This window comes from Halyomorpha halys, unplaced genomic scaffold (assembly GCF_000696795.3).
Source record: "Halyomorpha halys isolate HHAL.00 unplaced genomic scaffold, Hhal_1.1 Scaffold225.1, whole genome shotgun sequence".
Lineage (NCBI taxonomy): Eukaryota > Metazoa > Arthropoda > Insecta > Hemiptera > Pentatomidae > Halyomorpha > Halyomorpha halys.
In genome coordinates this window covers 49,801-70,132 of record NW_027115321.1, presented here as the reverse complement: position 1 = coordinate 70,132, position 20,332 = coordinate 49,801, and the positions used below count along the sequence as shown (strand labels likewise).

At 30.7% G+C, this 20,332-nt stretch overlaps 1 protein-coding gene across 1 annotated transcript in view; it reads right to left on the bottom strand.

Annotated features, from left to right (window-relative positions):
• LOC106679865 (ATP-binding cassette subfamily G member 4) overlaps positions 1-15,640 on the bottom strand; it is a 163,016-nt gene extending 147,376 nt beyond the window's left edge. Inside the window, exon 1 of the mRNA XM_067052385.1 lies at positions 15,509-15,640. The gene's annotated coding sequence lies outside the window, so the exon portion shown is untranslated. The remainder of the gene's footprint in view (positions 1-15,508) is intronic.
• Positions 15,641-20,332: the final 4,692 nt, after the last annotated feature.

Here is a 20,332-nt window from a genome sequence, read left to right as displayed (position 1 = left end):
AATGTAACAGGCCCAACAACTGATCCAAGGCAATGTAACAGGCCCAACAACTGATCCAAGGCAATGTAACAGGCCCAACAACTGATCCAAGGCAAACCTAAGCCACGACCTCGCAGTCTTTGACACGGCAGACGCCGGGACAATCAGAAGAACCTCATTTGGGGTGAGGTAAGGCGGCCTCTCGACGAAGGTCCTATCCCTCCCTTCTCCGTTTGAAGAGGTCCTCAACCTCTGTTTTGACCGCACAAGAGATGTTGTACCACAAAAAACATTTCAATGTCAACATATTAATTGTACAGAGAGGCAAGATAATTTAATATACCTCTTAAAATATAAAAAACAAACTGAAATTGGTTTTCAGAAGTAGTAATAGATTATCTAAATTTTAAGATTTTCATTTATTTTTTTTATTTTACAAAATAAGTGTTCTGTCAAAGACATATGGTTCCTTTAGTTTACAAAATCTTTAAAAATTACCGTAGATATTCACCCATAACCCAACAACATCCACGCATTAGAGTTTAAGTTTCAATCATTGATAATAGGTATCCAATAGGCGACCACTCTCGAGTCATTTAGGTTGAGACATCGATACCTGAGTGTCTTCCATCTAAAATCGATTATTTGTTAATGTTTCTTACGTATTCATTCACTAATCTATATGTGAACTCCGTTTGAATTTTATCTTTGTTTATTTCAAAATAATTTATACAAGTTATGGTTTTTAAAAACCTATCAAGTGCTCTGCTCAAAATATTTCACAAAGCATTACTCCAAACTTCCATTTATAGATAATAAGTAATGTCTAACATATTAATTTTGTTATCTTCTGAAATCGAACTTAAATTTGTTTACAAGAGCGTTAAAGTCCCTGGAGCTTGGGAGAAAGAAAATGATAATAAAGAAAACAATTAGAAATATAATCCGCAATAAATAATTAAGGAACTTTTATTTTAATGAACTATGGTCAACACATAAAATAGAGGAGGAGGCGGGAGCTTCCCGTTCTGGAAGGTGAAAAAATCATTTTTTCTTCAAAATATTTTTCTGTTACAGATAAATAAAATAGGCTTCTTTACTAGTATGCTTTTAATTGAAATATAAATTGATAAGTTTTCTAAAAAAAACATTAAAATATCAAATTTTGAAAATTTATTTCAAAATAATTATGGTAACGTCTAAAGTTAAATTTTTATTAAAAATCTAATTTACAAAGAAAAATTTAAATTGTTCAAATAACTAAATAAGGGGTCGTACGTAGCCAAGCAAGTTAAAGCGCCAACTTTGGCTCGTGACTGCAGCGCCCCTGGTTGGAATCAGGCTTAGAAGGTAAACTTTTATTTCTGGAAACTTGACCCCCCACAATAGTTAGAATAGGATGCTAACCTATATTTAACCCCTCCGTATATCAGAAATGACTAGTAAGGGGATACAATTTTTTTTTTAATATGTAGTGAATATATTAATTTAAAAAAAAAAAATCTTCTCAATTGTATTTTAAAATTTTATTTATTTGAAATATATTATGATCAGGTGTATAGAATTCACAGTCCGCTCCCCTAACACCAGAAAATTCCTGAGTCCCCCATTGGCTACAATTAGCATTGTTATTCACTCTATTTATTCATAGCGTAAGTCTCAGATTGTAATTATATAGTGGTTACAGATTAAGGCTTAGGAGCATTAGTTTTAAATTACTCGTAACGCAACTGAAATAACAGATAGATTACGAACCGATGATAGGCCATCATCACTGCAGTACACTTCAGTTCTAAGTAGTGTATAATTAATATCTAGTCTTTATATTCTATCAATAGCTATACACAGCCTGCTGCTAAATCACAAGACTTTACGAGTAGTTGCACTTGATTCATAATAGGATCTTGGAAATCCACATGGACAGAGATAGTAAAAAAAAAAGTACGGAAGCATGAAAAATTGGTAATGTCACGTTCACATAAAGCCATGGAGCGATTTTCACCAAGTTTCTCATGTTACACAACTTCAGAAAAATAAAGAATCGAAAAAGTTAACAACTGAAGACTTGCTATATAAGAATGAAGCTGCAGTCCAGAAAGCAACGTAAAAAAAAAAAAAAAAAAGAAACAAATAAACAACAGTTTGGGTAGTTTTGACTTTTTGATATATGTTTTGAGTCCGAATTAGAATTAAATATATACATTTTTGACTTCTGCTGAAGAACAGAATTTTATTTTATTCTTCATTACTATTATAGTTTTCTAATTAATACTGCATTCATTATTCCTACTGGATTTTTTTTTTTTTTTTTATTGATAGATATTACAATCTGCCACACAGTTGTGCGCAGTAGGTAATAGTGATGAATGATCTCATACATACTAAAATTAAAAAAAACAAATAAATAAAAAAAACAATAATAAATAAAAAAATAATAATAAAAAAAAATCTCTTAAAATATATACAAACTAAAGAATAGACAAGATGAACATAATCAAACTATCTTTATGAAAAATAAATAAATAAAATAACATAATGATAAAATAATATATACAATATTTACACAATCGACCTGAGGATCCCTGAGCCCGCTCTATCCCACACGTGTGAGGGGTATAGCAGAGCTCAAGAGATCCCATCGCATCCCTCTCGCCGCATCACTGGTAATGAGCCAGTGGAGGGTGAGCAAGTGCACTAAATTCCTACTGGATTAAGGGTCCAAACCCAACTATGGACCCTAAAATTAAATAAAATAACAATTATTAATAAATAATTACATAAAATATCTTTCCCATATTTACAACAACAATACCACATCTATTGAGTATAAACAGGACGGCAGTTTATATAGCAGATCTATTGATTTAATTAAAAGAGGATACATAATAACTGTTATCAAATGTTAAACATAACATGTAAATTTTTATAACAGTTATTTTTTTTTATCAGATTATTTATTGATAAATATTACAATCTACTACAACGTTGGGCAATAAGTAATAGTGATAAATTATCACATTCATAATAAAATTTAAAAAAATAAAAATAAATGAAAAAAAGTACATAAAAATAAATAAAATTTCTATATGTATATAAACAGAATGATAAATAAAATGAACATAATCAAACTATCTACATAAATAAACAAGGATAAAATAAAAAAATTAAATATTTGAACTAATATAACAATACAAATAATAAAATAAGCACGTAGCGTAGAGCAAGGATCTTCGAGTTCCCAGTGCCGCCCCCTCACTTTGTCATTGGTAAGGACATGACATGTCAGAACTCCAATTTTCGATTTTATTTTACTATAGGTCTCGTGACCACTGTCGTTTTAACCTTCGATATGGATTGTAGGGATGGGTCGAACTGGATAACGATTGAACCAAAGGATTAGGGTGATTAAAAAGTTCTATATAGAATCTCGAGAATTTGGAGGTCATGAAAAAAAGGGATATGAAGGTCATGACATAGTGTTCTGTAAGAGACGTAATAGGGTGCATTGACTATGGTAGCAGTTATTCTGTCTCTTCATTTAATTAAATCAATAAATCTTTGTAATTACATATATTTAGATTCATCTGTTCACATTATTATTTCAGTTAATAATTCTTTTATTATTTATCTTTATTCTCTTTATTATTTTATTCAATTTTATTGATTGTTTATATACAACCAGCTTTACACTTTTACACCAGTCTTTTACTCTTACATTAACTCCGCCTTCTTTATATCATTTTATTATAGCCCTGATGAATACCAACGTGGGCAGGAAATAAATAAATAATTATTACTATTTTTTCTTCCATCTTGACCACATTCCTCATCATCTTCTTCAAAATATAACTTTATATGTTTAAAGAAGTTTTTAGAAAAAGCAGCACTTTGAATTAAAGATGTATTTCCATTTTTATATATATATATATATATATATATATAAATCTATTGTAAATTGAATAAAATAAATTTATAGCTCATAATAAAATAAAAAAACAAACTTATTTTCTTTTATTCCACAACCATAAATAATTAAGACAAATCGCCTAATACCCCAGGAAAAGAAAACGCTAAATCATCATGTAATTGCTGACTGAAGCAGTTATCGAATCAATTTAAAAAAAAAAAATGATTAATACCTTTATTATTGTTTAATTTTTTTTCTCTCTCTCTTTTAGCACTACAACGCCAGTTCATTTATTTTTCCAGATTCAATCTTCTTTGAGCCATTGTAGAGGCCTGACAAGGTAATGATGCTCGCAACTAGGCAAGGAAATGCTAATAACTTTTAATTACACTCATATTTCACAGAGATTGTTTCTGTCTCTTGCATGAAAAGTTGTTACGGAACGAGTAAGGCACTCATTAATTTTTTAAAAAGAAAAATTGCACGAATGACACTTGCAAAATAAACAGCTATAATAAGGAAGTTCTATCCTTTCCATCCCATCACCTCATTGCAAATTTGTTATTAATTTATTGATTTAATCTTATCGGGAACTCCTTCTGCGGTTTCAGGTACGACAGAGATTACAAGATCTGGACATTCTTGGAATATGTCCCCAACCAGAATCAGGGACATTAATTGGTTATCTGTACATAATAGTACAAGAGCCAGAAAGAAAAAAGGCAGTTATCTCACCCCAATTTTTGATTACTTTAATGAAAACTATGTATAATTAATAGTCAAAATTGATGAGTCTGCCAAGTATAGGTAGGAGGAATAAAATATGGGGGCTGTTTCAAAACCTTAAAAAACACTAATTTTTCATTCCGAGCTCTATATATTAAAAACTACCAACAACACTAGAAAACCTAAGAGCACATTATTTAAAGAAGATTAAATTTTCTGTAATCTTAGCCTTAAAAGAGCTATTTATGTCCAATAGTTCTCGAAATATAGTTTTGAAAAAGCAAAATTTCTTAAAATCTACTGAAAGATTAGTAATTAGTTCATTTATTTTAAGAATTCTATATCTCAGGAACTATGTGACGTACAGATGTCTATTAGCACTCAAATTAAAGCTCGTATAATGGACTATACAGAAGTTTAATGACACTTATCTTCGTAGGGAAAGTAGTTTTTATGATATTTACACATGCATATAAATTTGGCAAATTTATAAAATGTTGCTTTTTAAAAAGCTATATGTCGAGAACTATTTAACGTAAATAACTCTATTAGAGCTGTGACCTGAGGTGGCATCAAGTAAATCGCCAAAAACCGTAATTATTTAACGTTTGATAACTTGCGTGCATACGGTGGAGGAATCTAATAAACATTAAGGACAATTCATATAAGAATCCATCATCATAATCGTCAACCCACTGAGTAGACTAATGATGACGCCTTACTAAAAAAAATCATCAGTTATGATGACGGATTGTTACGCAGCATTGGAATCTGAAAATATTTTATTCTTCAGGTTTTTAAGATTTAAATCGTCAGACCTTGTTTGCAGTTTTTTGGCTACTTACACCTTCGCAACGCGTCGGATAAAAACTGTGCCGATAAGGAAACGTCTTAAAATATAATTTATTACCAGAATCCCTAAATAAAAATACATCATTCCAATGTGGATGGGAGATATTGTTCTTTTCTATTCTACGTATCTTTGTTATTCTGGTACTAAATTATATTTTAAGACGTTTTCTTATCTAATGAAAAACCCAGAACTAGATGGATGCACAGAAGAACAACAAGAAAAAAGTAAAGAAATTAACAATACCCTAAAAAAACAGATGACTCTTGTAATGACCGAGCGAACACCAATTCAAAATTTCCATAAATTATAGAGATCATAGAGGTATACATTAAAATAATAAAGCTGTACCACTACAACCCATGAATAGTGCAGTCATTTGTAAAGAAATACTGTAACAAGACCAACGGTTGTGCAAGGAGCTGATTTGGTCAGAATCAATTAATTCCTTAATTAAGCTTACACACAGTATGAGGCTGGGTGGACCTCGGAGGCCTTCTGAATCCACAGTGTTGACTCACGGCTAAATAAACAGAATAAATAATTATCTTTCACAGCCGTATTCAAACCCTTGCAGGTTAGAAGCACAGCCCCTTACCACTGACCCACCTCCTTTTCCCCTATGGGGGTAATACATAATATAAATACGATATAATATATGACTTAGGAACATACATACTATAAAAAAAAAAATGAACAAATATCTAAAACTAACTTTGATTGTATTTATTGTAAAAAAAATTTTGAGAGATGTTTAGTAAAAAAAACATTGTGTTTTATGAGCTAATATCAAGGAAAACATAGGACAAAATCCATTGTGGCTCACTACACTACTCGGGATCATTACACGCCATTATGTTATTTATCTTCTTAAGAAACAATGAGGAATCAATCAGATAATATAATCAACGAAGTTTGATTGATCTATACATCAATAGCTACTGAACATCAAATAATATTACTATCATAAATCGATAATAATCGATGTTGGAATCTGGGCAGTGGGAAAACTGCTATCACCTTAACCTAGTGAGTGGTCGTTGCGGGCAATGGGTCAGCGACCTGGGATACCCCAGGGACCAGTTTTATCGCCACCAATCTGCTTCTCGTTTCTGGCTGAAGTAGTTCCACATTCCGAATTTTTATATTCCCGTTGCTTAATTTAAGTCCAAGACTCACTTATTATATGCTCTTCGTTTATTTAGAAGATAGTGAGCACAAGATTAGTACATCGCTTGAGAATTAATGGTGTGTGACAACTTAATTCTCCCTACTCACAATTCATTATTGTGATTCATTACTCTTCACCGGGTAATTACTGAAATAATTACTAGCTCAATTACTTATACTTCATTTTAAAACAATTAAAAATCAGAGAGCATATTAATTTATCAGATCTATTTAGTGGTTTCTTATTCGAAGGCAATTAATATAGTTTCATGTTTTTATATAAATATCTGAGGAATTAAAAAAACTAAAATAAAAATGAATCAAATCAAAATTACAGTAAAAAAATTAATTATTAAAGCAGTTAGTTCAACAGATGAAAAAAAAGTAATAAAACTTAATTATATTTCATTTTAGGAATTTATTTTATACTCTTTATTCACTTCTTTATTCTTTATAAGATTAGTACATTTCGGACTACTCTACCCATTATCAAGTCGGATAAATACAAATATCCGTAATCAAATATTTATAATAATAATAGGTAAGGAAAAAAATATATAAAATTAGAAAAATAACTAACAAATCTGGGCTTAATCTCAAAAACATTCTAGATATGTAAATGGTTATAAATTAAATGAAGTGAATGTATATATATGTTTAAATATTGATTTTTTTGTGTGTACAGGTATAAAGAATTTTATATTAAAGTGCAAAATGAAATTTGTTGTTTGCAAATGTATGTTAATTGTATAACTGTTGATTATAAATATTTTTATTTGTAGAACTTGATAATCGGCAGAGGAGTCCGAAACGTTGTTCGGATGCTATAAAGAATAAAAAAATGGTTAAAGGTTATAAAATAAATTCCTGAAAAGAAATATAACACATTTTTAACATATGAAACCGTTTGGAACACAAGTTGTAGGGTTACATTTACATCATATTATATTTAAAATTTTAAAAAAAAATTTAATTTATTTATTGCAATTTGGAAATGTATTTACATAAAAATACATTAAATAAATTTAATGTATGATCAAAATGAAGTGATACTGGTATGTAGCGAAACTGCCCATTGCTAGGCACTCATATTTCTACACTAGAAGGTCAATTGGCAATCTTCTTTTCAGGAATAAAAGAGGAACCAAGGTTAGATACTAAAGGATTTTGATGGTTAGGGAGTTTATAATGGAAGGATTCATATCTGGTTCGGGCTAGATCGGTTACATATGGATCATTAAGGTCTTAATGGATGATTTTATTCATGAGTAAAGTAAGGAGCATTGAGGATTTCAGGAAGGATTTTGGATTCTAAGGATTGGAATTCGAAGGTTTAGTGGAGCATCCTTACAGTCCAAAATCCTTCGTAAAATCCTTAATGCTCCTTACCTTGTCACAAATCAAATCATCCATCAGGACCTCAATGTCCCCTATGTTGCCGATTTGGCCAATCCTTCTATAATAAACTTTCCAACCACCCAAACCAACTCTTTTCTAACCTGGCTTCCCCTTCACTACCTAATAATCCTCCTAGGCATCTGAAAAGAAGATGGCTTCGAGATCGTCTCCTATAGAAATGTTTTTGGAGTTCTATCAATGGGTAGATTCTCCACATGTTGTATCATGTTATAATATCACTTACAGTAAATTTACCTGATGTGTATATATGTATACAGTTGTAAATAACAATAAATAAATTATTTAAAAAAAAAAATTATAGGAAAAAATATGTAATATTAATGGAGGAAAAATTAAGATTTATATGTTTACACCAGAAAATATTATCAAAATTTAAAAAAAAAATAATAATAATAAATTCATTCCCTTGAATCCAGTACTCTGAATAACATAGGAGGTCATGAGAATTACAGAAGATTTAAACGATTTAGACATTTTTGAACAAAAGCGGCAGAGTCGCACAACAAATCCACAATAAACGGGAACGGGAGTAGGCTGATGATAATGCGCGCACTGCACTTGATTTTCCTTTAAATTAGGAAATGATGATGTATATAATAATATAATGATGTAAATACTACAATAAATACTATTTCTTAGACCAACACTTCTTTTAACTTACAAAATCTAATGAAACCCTAAATACAGGATAACATTAGTTTTATTTTCACAGCTACCGAGGAAATTCGCAATTAAGCCTCTGACGTCTTATCATTGGTGAGGAACTGGTCTCGGCAGGTTGTTAGGCCAGGTTATAATGGGGGGAGGGAAGGAGGGGAGTGTTATCCTTCGAGGTGAAGGATTTCCACTAGAAGCCTAGTATATTTCCATCGCTTGAAAAATCCAAGTTCTTCTCCTCTCCAGGCAACGATAAGTTGAGTTGTTAACTCTATCGAGTGAGGTAAGCCAGGTCAGCAGATGCCTCGATTACTTTCTTGTAGAATGAAGAGAATGTAGAAGTTGTTCTGAAACTAGGAGCAGTTGAAGATCGCAAAAAAACATAAAAAGAATACCTAGGAAACATTGTAAGAGTATTACCCTGTGAGTCAATAGATCTACCAATTCTCACCTATGACTGTAAGAAGCACCGTTGACAAACAATTATAGACGAATAATTTAAATAAATATCATTCATATTTATTTAATATTTTATATGTAATTTGTATTTTACTAAGAATATCTAAATTTAAAAAACAAAATATATAATTTATTTTAAAGTTTTGCTACAAATATAAAAAATTCAATTACTTTTTAATCTATAACATTTTCTTATTGTTATGCTCTTTTTTTATAGAAATTTATCCAACACAGTATGTCCGAATTCATTTATTCTGAAAAAAAGATGCTTTAAGATAATTTTTAACCACAAAATCTTGAAATTTCAGATTAAAATATTTTAATCTGACCCATTGCAGCCCGTAATTGGAAATATTATACTAATTTTAAAGTAAAATGATGTATTTGAAATAAGTTTTTCATGTACTTGATTTGCAAACTATGGCAATGGTATTGGTATTTAGTGGGGGGGGGGGGAGGACTAGTCGGGTAAGTGGGCCTCCTGGTCCTTTTTGCCAAACCTTGGCGGCTACCAGAATTGCTAGGTGGGAATCGAACCTACTGAGACCTAGCCGCAACCTACACGGCCGTCACCTACCTTAACTATGGCATTAGTTTTATCCTTTATAGAGCTCTAGTTTCTGCCACCGGATCTTTAAGAGACACAAGCGTTGTCTTCTAGAACTAGTTTCGGTCGACGATTAGCGTCTTACCACAGCGTTCCGAACTATATTTTCAGATTAATTAAATTAGAACTATTTAATATTAAAACTTGTGTAATAATCTTCGTCTTTCAATTATAAACTGCATGATCTTTTTATTATTGAACTATGTGTGTATATGCTTCGTGGAAAATATTTTTAGGATAAAATATATGATTTTTAATTAATGTTTCATTTATAAACATCACACTCTCATGTAAACAAATTTAATAAAACATTTGTTCTTAGTAGTGAATTTGATCGAATTTGGAAATAATTATAGAGGTATTCATGATGTGTTAAATGTAAAACATTTTAACATGCTAAATGTTAAAAGTATAGCAGTCTAATTTAAAGTCCATCTTATATATTAAATGCAGAGGCAGCTCATAACTTTTTTAACCTTTTCTTCCAAAACCTTCCAGAATTTCATTATTTTCATCCGTGACCTTATTAAGGTTTTTAGAATGTCTAAAACAAAAACAACACAAACCAAACACGGACTAGGAACAACTAAACTATCAAAAGTACAACAAACAAAATGTTCTAGAGCTCGGCTGGTCAGTTGCGCCACGCCATTCTCCATTTAGCAGACTCTCAACCATGTTAAATTTTGTGTCGTTTTAACGTGCTAAACCAAGGGAATATTTCTCCATTTAATTTTTTTTACATTTAACACTTTTTCTAGCATAGGTGACTACACAAGTATACTGTCTGTAAACAATGACACTACTACTCAATCACAAACCCTGTAGTCACACATACCATTCATGGTAAGTAAAGAATGATGATAGAACTGGGGAATTAAAATAGATCCTAACGAATTCCATCAGATCACGTTTACTATCCGTCGTAAAGCTCCTATTGAATAGCGCACCTCAAGGTTTATTTAACAGCTTTGTAACTAACTTGACCCCACCTTGACCACAGACTTTATTGGAATCCTGATACTAGTACTGAAACAAGATTCTGCTCGAGGATTTCGATCACTACAACGCCTACTTCACAAACGGTTTAGGCTTACCATTTACTACAAAAAACTTTCATACGCTATGATAATCAGACCATTTTGGACATAACAAATTGAGCTTTAGGGCTATACCATCAAATTCCTCCCAGAATCGAATCCTTATAATCCAAAATCCTCTTGAAATTTTGACGCTCCTTATTACGTCACAAATAAACTCATCTATAAAGACCTCAACATTCCATTCGTTGTAGATTTGGCCCGAAATAGATATACCTCCTTTTATTCCGAAATCCTCACCCTTCCAAATCCATTAAAGTTTTTAATATCTCATCCTTAACAAACCCATATAACCCGAAGTGTCTGAAAAGAAAATTGCTACGGGATCTTGAAATTTAAAGCAATGATTAAAGTACCACCATTGTGAGATTCCTTCCCAAAATTATCATGTGTTCTGAAACATGTATCACTTTACTCATTATATATATTTTTTAAGCTGTTTTCATTTATTTCAACCTTTCTCTGCTTTTAAGCAATACAGGTTTGCAGTAGGAGTTCAAACTTACACATGTATTATCGAACAATTGCTAATGAATCGATTTATAAGCACAATTTAGGGCCATCCATAGCTCAGTGGTTGGGCGCAGTCTTACCATTCTGAGATCTAAGGGCGGTAATAATGGGAATACAAATAAATGAATTTATAACTGGCTGTATAGAAAATTTCAATGCCATTAAAATATACAAAAAAAAAAGTACAATTTCAGCACCTCTCAATCGTCCACTGGACTTCTAGGGGCTAGTCCTGTTCTTCTTTCATGAGGGTTGAAGTGGGTTGGCCTAACAATTGTTTTCTATCCGTATACAAACAAATTCTTTGTAATGGGGTAGTTTTCTTCCGTTACTAGCTGGGGAAAGTTGTACTCCGTTAGGGCGTTGTAAATTGTAAATTTCAATAAGTAATGATAAAAAAAATACTATAATCGATATTTTATTTTTAATTCTAATTTAATCGGTATATTTATAAGTCCCACATACATTTATAATGTGTCTCATAACTTAATTTTAATTTTAAAAATTGTGAATTTTTAATTTTTCCATGAATCTGATAATACATTTTAATTTGGTAATTGGTAATTATTAGATAGAAAATATCAACAAATAGGCTCTGATTAGTAATATAAGTACAAATACCAACCCACGGATACGATATTTATTTATCAATGGTTCATTCATGAATAAGGGTCGTATCCATGGTAATTTTAGCTATTAGTATTAGCCATAGCTAATTCTTGCCCATCTCTGGTTTAAACCAATTAAAATATGTTAGTTGAATATAAACTGAATTACATGAATGAAAGAATTTAAAAAAAATTATTTATGCTTTCAATGATGATATTAACTATCTGTGCTTGATATAATCGATTCCTTTCAATAGACGGATATGTAAATATCACATTTATATTACATATTATACGACCCGAGGGTGACACTATCACAGTGGGTCAAGGAAGGAAATTAAAATTTGTAAAATGGACGCACGTCACAACGCTGATACAGGAAGACAAACATTTATTATCATGCTTATAGATATAGTTATAGATAAAATATTTGTTTCTTCGACGTACCAAGATATATGTTTATGCCTATAAACATTTTATTTCTTTAATTGCATTTATTTTTTTTAATTTTTATTTTTATTTAGATTTAATTTTTTTTTTGTCTCTATAAACTTTTTTTAATGTAATTTTCATTAAAATAACATGTTTGATTAAAATAAACATTTAATACTCTTATATAAGGAATGAATCTACTTCTTTAATTGTATAGGTTGGTAATGTAAGATATTATATTGTAAATAAGGACTTATTTATTATTATATTTTATTATTTATTTTTTATTTTTACCTAATTTTAATGTTTCCTCCCAAATACTTCGCCCTCTTCGTAACGTATTTTTTTAATTCTGAGTCTTGCCGCTTGCGGCGCGGAGCTTACTAGGCTGTCTGATTAGCTACTAACAGGTGTGTTTTATGTTTTGTTATCTTTTTTCCTATGTTTTATTTACCCCCTTCTCCTTCTCTATTCTTTTCTTAATTTTATATTACGCATGTTACAAGTCATGTTCACCATATATTACTATTGTTATGTTTTCTATTCACTTCTTTTGTCTAACTTAACTTCATATTTTGTTACTTTATTCTAATATTATGGTTACATATTTCATTAGTTACGTATATTTTCTTTCTCTCTCTTTATATGCTTTATTTATGCAATTAGCGATTATATATAATTTTTCTTTTTTGTACAATAGTTAAGGATATCTCCTTATTATAACCACCAATCAAATCAAGCAAAATCACCAAAATCAAGCAGAATCTGAACACTTTACAGCGTTAGAAAATAGCTTTAGAAATTGGTTTTAGTACGCAACAATATAGTTAGTATTAAACCATAACACTTTATAATTATCAGTAAGAATGTTCTTTAAAAACTCTCTAAACTACAAGACAAGTTGAATTATTTTCAGTCAAAGAATTCAACTGTTCACTTTGTCGTTTCTGTTTTCAGAATGATTGAAAGGAGAGGCGATGTCTATTTTTAGTTGTTTTTTTTCCTCTAATTCCTTTACTACCGATTTTTCCTCTATAAATTATTCCTAAACGCTCAACTGATTGGAATTTTTATTAAAATCATAATAAACATAGCAATTAATAGTTTTGAATGTTTATAAGAAAAATAAAATATAACAAAAATTAATGAAAATATTATTTACAATTAAATTCATAATTTTATTAATAAATAACTATAGTCAGTTTAAAAAAAAAAAAAACAATATAACACCATATTTTTGTAAAGCATCTTTTTTATAGATAGAGAAAAAAGTTTTTAGAAAAGCAAAAAATGAAAAATTTACTTTTTCTTAATAAAGTATTGAAATTTATCACTTATCGAAAATTAACAATTTATAAACTTATCAGGAGCCAGTACCTCATATTGGTTCTGTTTTTAATTTGTTTTTAAGTTAATTTTTAATGTATGATAAATTTAAATAATTCAAGAAATTTAACTTAAGCATTTTTACCTGTTATTATTATTTTTATCATCAATGAAAAAAAAAATTGAAATTTAAGTCAACAAAGCGGTACTATACCCCAGCAATAATAAATGAATAAGCTAACTCACAGAATAAATTTAATTTATTTAACAAATAAGGTTTATAAAATTAATCAATCATTTGCCATATTTTTTTTTTGTCCTGACGAGGATGAGGAACGGTTTCACATAGTATTTGTGAAGTCAAGTTATTTAAAACTGTGAGTTCACAATATTTATGTGAATTTTAAATGTCGATACAAAATCGAAACGGAACAAACAATCACTGTACAATGCTGTCAAATCGTGGTGTTTTGGATATAAATAAAATTTCCAACATCGATCATTTAATAAACATAGTTTAGTAAGTTAAGAATAACACTATAGTTTTATTGGTCAATAACATATTGACAAAGCAAGACAAAGAGGCATTTTAACGTAGTTTTCTATTCACTTAGTAATGCCAAAAAGATCTCACTGAATATTTATGAATAATTTATCACAGAATAAATATGAAAAATAATTAATGGATTTATATTGAAATTATAAATTATCAGATATCTTATTTACTAATCTTATTATCCTATTTAACCATGGTTTAAACAAATTTTTCACAGAAATTTTGAGATAGGCCATTTTTGTTTCGTTCCAATGATATTACATTTTTCTATAAATCATTAACTATTTTTTCACGAGACAAGTGCATTAACAAAATAAATGTAACAATTAAAAAAAAAACTTCAACATAAAACGGTCTAATTTTCATTATTTGTTTCATTTTCAGTCAGAAGACCCGTTTTTTAAAATTATTAAGTATTTAATTATTAACAGAAAAATTATTTCAAATATAAAATAAGTATTTTTTATTTAAAATGTAATATATTTTTATTTTAATTGTATTTCTCAAGTAATTGTGCTTGTATTTAAAAATAAATAAATAAATAAAACATATTTTTCTAATTTAGAAAGCAATACAAACATATTTTTATTATTTTGTATTTTCGAATGAAAATATAATAAAGGATGCATTTTATTTATTTCTTTATATTTAAAATAAAAATATTTTATTTTGCATTTTAAAATATTTTATATAAAATAGTACTTCAATTATTGATCTATGGCATATCTATTCACTGTGCATTTAGCTTATCAGTAGAATATTTAGAATAAATAAACAATAGAATTATTTCGGGTTTCTTATTATTATGTAAATATTTTCTTTTGGTCATGTAAAAGAGGACTTTTAATCAACAATAAGTGTTCATCAAAAGTGAATAAGAATTCAGATAAAAAAATATAAATAAGTATATTCTTCTGTCATATTTGTTTTATAATTATCATAAAATTTTGTTTATAACGAGATATAAAGAATCCGTTATTCATTGTACACAGTTTTCATCGTCATTGAGATAAAATGTAATAATAACCAGAAAAGAATTGTAATAAAAAAAAAATAGTAACAGAATCATAAAGAAATTAATAAAATAAAAAATCTAAATAAAAAGAATATATTCTTCACTTTATGATATAAAGTCTACAATACAAATATAACATATATTCAATAATTACATCTTCTTAAAAAATAGTCTTGGTACGAACCTGCAAAATGGTTTATTCCACATCAGAGTATATTACTGTTATAAACAATTATAACTAATCCAGTGCATTTCGTCCCCGCAATGAATTCCAAGACACCATACACAGCCTATACCTGAACGTAACTAAATAAAAGACAGAACTAAGAACAGCTTAGCGAGGCGACAGATAAGCAGTTTTAGACGAGGAGTGCTGTACTCAAGGCAGATAGGCTATTTCCGGCTCTGCCTTGCTCAACCACTGACATCTGTTAGCGTCGGTCTCGCGAAGAAACCACAAACTAGACCGTCTTACTATAACAGCGAGGTGAAAAAAGGCAGTTATTTCACCCCAATTTTTTATTATTTCAATGAAAACTGTTTATAATTACAAGTCAAAATTGATGAGTCTACCAAGTATAGGTAGGGGGAATAAAAAATACCAGCTGTTTCGAAACGTTAAAAAAAATATATTTTTTTACAAAAAATAAGATATTTTTTATGCGACAATTATAGCGATTAGGTTGATCGATGGACGATATGTCACAATCTCACAAGAGGAGATCATAACATAAAAAAAAGGCCATCCTTGGCCATGTTGCACAAACATGTCTGTTAAGGATGATTTCGTAGGCAGAACCGTGACTAATTTTTAGACTATGTGCCACTTCGTTAATAGTTACTCGCCTGTCTAAGAGAACCATTTCACGTGAACGCTCAATGTTTTCTTCATTTGTGGCGATAAACGGTTTTCGGGCTTCTCCATCGTGCGTAAAACTTGTGCAACCATACTACAAAGTAATATTTACAATTTATTGTATAAATTCATGCGTTCTTTCGATGTATTATTTTTTCGATAACTTCTGAAAATATGGATTCTAATCTCTCCTTAACTAATTCCCCTCCGAAAACCCATTGTTGAAGAAGGATGCGTCCTACGTTGAAATTCCTTTTCGTTGACAAACTTTCGTCTATTTCAACAAATTTACTCTTTAATTTTTTTTAATTTTCCATATACCCACATCACAAAGGTAATTATTCCAATCAACCGTTGTAAATGTTTTAAACAATATTTTACACTTGTTAATTGCTCACAACATGAATAAGTAAAGTGTACTGCAGTTTCTAAACTTGCTCCTGAGAAAAATTTCTAAGTTAGAAGGACATTTTAAAAATAAAAGTGCCTAGTTATTTCCTGAGCTCTGGTATCTTAAGAAAAAAAAAAACAGGAGTACAAAAGGACGAGTTAAAAACACTCCTGTTCTAGAAAAAGTGGTCTAGTACCTATAGCTATACGGCAGGCCTTGTATTTTAGTGGCAATGGGATTTGAAGAAGAAGAAATCTTAGTTATATTCCCTTAAAACGTACAAAAATAAATAAATAAACGATATGAAAGCAGTTGTCGAGAAATATGTGTAGTTGGTTATTCTCTAGAATTATTTAATCATGTATTAAGTCATTCGAGTCCATTTAGGAAACACTGTAACAGTGTCCGTAACTAGCCCATCATATTTTTAATATTCAATGGAAATGCCTTTAATAATTATTTTTGATCTTTTAAGATCAATAAATAAAATTATCTATAACCTTCAGACAGACGAAACCTGATTTTAATCTCGAATGTAATGAAGAAAATATTATTAACATAGTTAATAGAAGAAATAACACGATTTATTGGAGAATTCGTTTAGATAACTATTCTTAATGGAAGGCGTTTTTCCTGGTGAGGCGAATGTTTCGTTCCTTTTGTTTTAATAGTCGGCCTCCAAGAAGAAAAAAAATTAAGGAAAACTGAGCTACCATACAAATGGAACACTAATGGAAGATATTGCTTTTGTTTGCTTTTTTTCAATTATATAAAACAATTTTTAGTAATCACCGGATAATATTTTATTTTACATATAAGAATTGGAGTTCTATCAATGGGTAGATTCTCCACATGTTTGTATCATGTCATTATATCAATAACAGCAAATTTACTTGACGTATATATATGTATACAGTTGTAAATAACAATAAATGAATAATTAAAAAAACAACAACATATAGGGTGAACTTATATACATAATAGTGTACGTGAAAATACATTATAGTAATACAATTTACGAGGAACAAGTAGTACAATTAAATGAATAGTTGTATAATTTGTAAAGGGTACCCCTCTAGTTTATAAAAAAAAAGTAAATAAATATAATACAAAATGGAAGAAAAATAATTATTACTCCAAAAAATACGAAGAAATTAAAATTACATCAATCTAAAAACAGAGGCATGAAGTATCAAAGGCTCCAACCCTCCTGAATATCCGTCTGAATATCTTTCTACCGTCCTATTTCACTACTGCCCATTATGCTCAAAATCCTAGGAAAAAACACCAATTAAAACGCCTCTATCCAATCCTTGACTCATATCATGTTATTCCTGACCCTCAGTTTGGATTTAGAACATCTCATTCTACCATACAACAGTGTCATCGAGTGGTTGATGTCAGATCACCACATTGAAGCGCGGAATGTCCTGCACGGGAATCTTCCTCGATGTTGAACAAGCTTTTGATCGAGTCTGGCATCCAAGCCTCCTCTATAAACTTCGTCAATTCCTTCCCCCTACATATTTCTATTTAATCCTCTCCAACCACTCTGATAGGACCTTTAAAGTAAATCTTAACCTAGCCTACTCATCTCTCTTTTCTCAGTCCGCCGGTGTTCCTCAAGGTAGTATATTAGGTCTCATTCTTTATACGGTTTACAAAGCTGACATCCCAACCCACCCTAACACAGTCCTAACAACATACGCTGATGACACATGTATACTGTCTGTAAACAACGAACTATTTTATCATTTTCTTGTAAAGTAGATGTTTGTTTTCTACTGAAAGCTGAGACTTTCTATTCAGCAGTCTTTATAATTCTCCACATCTTCGGTTAAGTTCGTATCAATGAAGTCTAGCATGTGGACTCCACGTTTGTAAATAAATGTGCAAATTTATAGATTTACTAGAGATTTACATAACTATTATTCTGAACTTATGAAATTGAACATATCTCATATTTTTTTTAGTCTTATGAAGAAAACATTCCAGGAAGCACAAACACGGTCAAAAAACTGATCAACCTTCCTCCATGAGTTGACAATGAAGCATAATTATAATAATTTATAAAGCAAACATTTGCTAATTATCGGAATCCGTCTAAGTAGTAAGGAAAATTAACTTGAACAAATACCAAGGTGAACGTTGGGTCACTGCATGTTTACCTTAGATCGGGTAAAACTAAGGTTCTCACCTTCGACATCAGCCTTTTTCCTGGCCAGAAAATCATTAGAGAGATCCTAGGCTTGATTATATCGTTTCGTGAACTATTTTAAAAAATAAAATAAGAGTGTTATTTCTGAAAAGACATAGAGATAATTTAAAAATCACAGCTATCTTAATGTGTATTTTTTTTTAATCTCCAAATAATTAGATTTTTTAATTTAATTAATTATTTTCAATAAATCATAATCCACTACAACCCATGAAGGGTCAGAGGTCCAGTACTTTGTAAGGAAGTACTGCTACTACACCAACGGTTGTGCAAGGAAGTGATTTGGTCAGAATCGCTCTCGACCAACAGATTTTTACCCAATAAAGAGTAGCCAGTGTATGAGGCTGGACCCCTGAGGGCTTCCGAGCCCACAGGGCTGACACAACGGCTACAGTGAAAAATATAATAATTATCTGCCCAGCCGGAATCGAACTTGGGTCCTTGGGGTTAGCAAAACATTGCTTTAACAAAATTGATACCTTAATCTTAAAATATTACGATAGAGAAGAAAGTGAAAGAAATTTATTCAATCATGCTGCCCAAATACATCGGGTTGTCACATTACACAGCATACTGATCAATCCGTGATCGGAAATATATAAATTACATATTTTTATATGATATAATATAATAGAAAGATAACACATTTTTTTCCACATTATTCATTTACAATTAATACCAGTCTACAAACTAAATACAAGCTTTTCAATATACTCCTTTTTTTCTTTCCCTTCTATTTTACAACCCTTATTTCATTTTATCAACAAACTCCCCAATATAACAAATATTAGAATATTAAAAATGATAAAGTAATAAATAAATAAAACAACAAAAAGATATGCGATGCATGCATGCCATCCCTCCTCTGGATAACTCCCCCACTCATTAATTTCCATGCATGTGGTGGTGGATGATTCCCAGGGGGTCAAGTATTATATTCTCTGTCATCCTAGCCACGTCCTGGGCATCGACCCCGAGCTCCTCCATGAAGCTCCTAGTTGTGCTGGGAATCGTTCCACGGGCTCCGAACCAGAGGCCTCTCACGTTGAAGTCTCGTTCTCCGAAGCCCTCACGGAACTTCTCCTTGAGGAAAGGGATACATTTATCGTAGATTTCCTTCTTTTCCCTATCTACCTTATTTGCCTGGTCAAGGTCGTCATTTTCATATCTCACGGTGGGATCCAGAATGATTGGCGACTTCCCTTTCTTAGGAAAAGCAACAATATCCGCATAGGTTGTGGATCCATCCGTATCTACACAGTAGACCTCGTCAAAGCAGGCAAAATCTCTTTTTTTTTAGGAGCTTCATTAACTCGTATTTCACTCTATGATGTCGGCGTGTTATGAGGAGGGAGTTGTAGGGGCATTTCCCCAGCACATGTGCTGGTGTTTCCGGCTCTCTGTTGCATTTGCGATAGAGGGACCCAACTTCTCTATCCTGTCCGCTGACAGCTGGGACTCCATATATATAATGAATGATGGATAGCAAAGCGTTATATTTATTAAAAGATCAAGTTAGCCTTGTGCGACCATATTTTTGAAC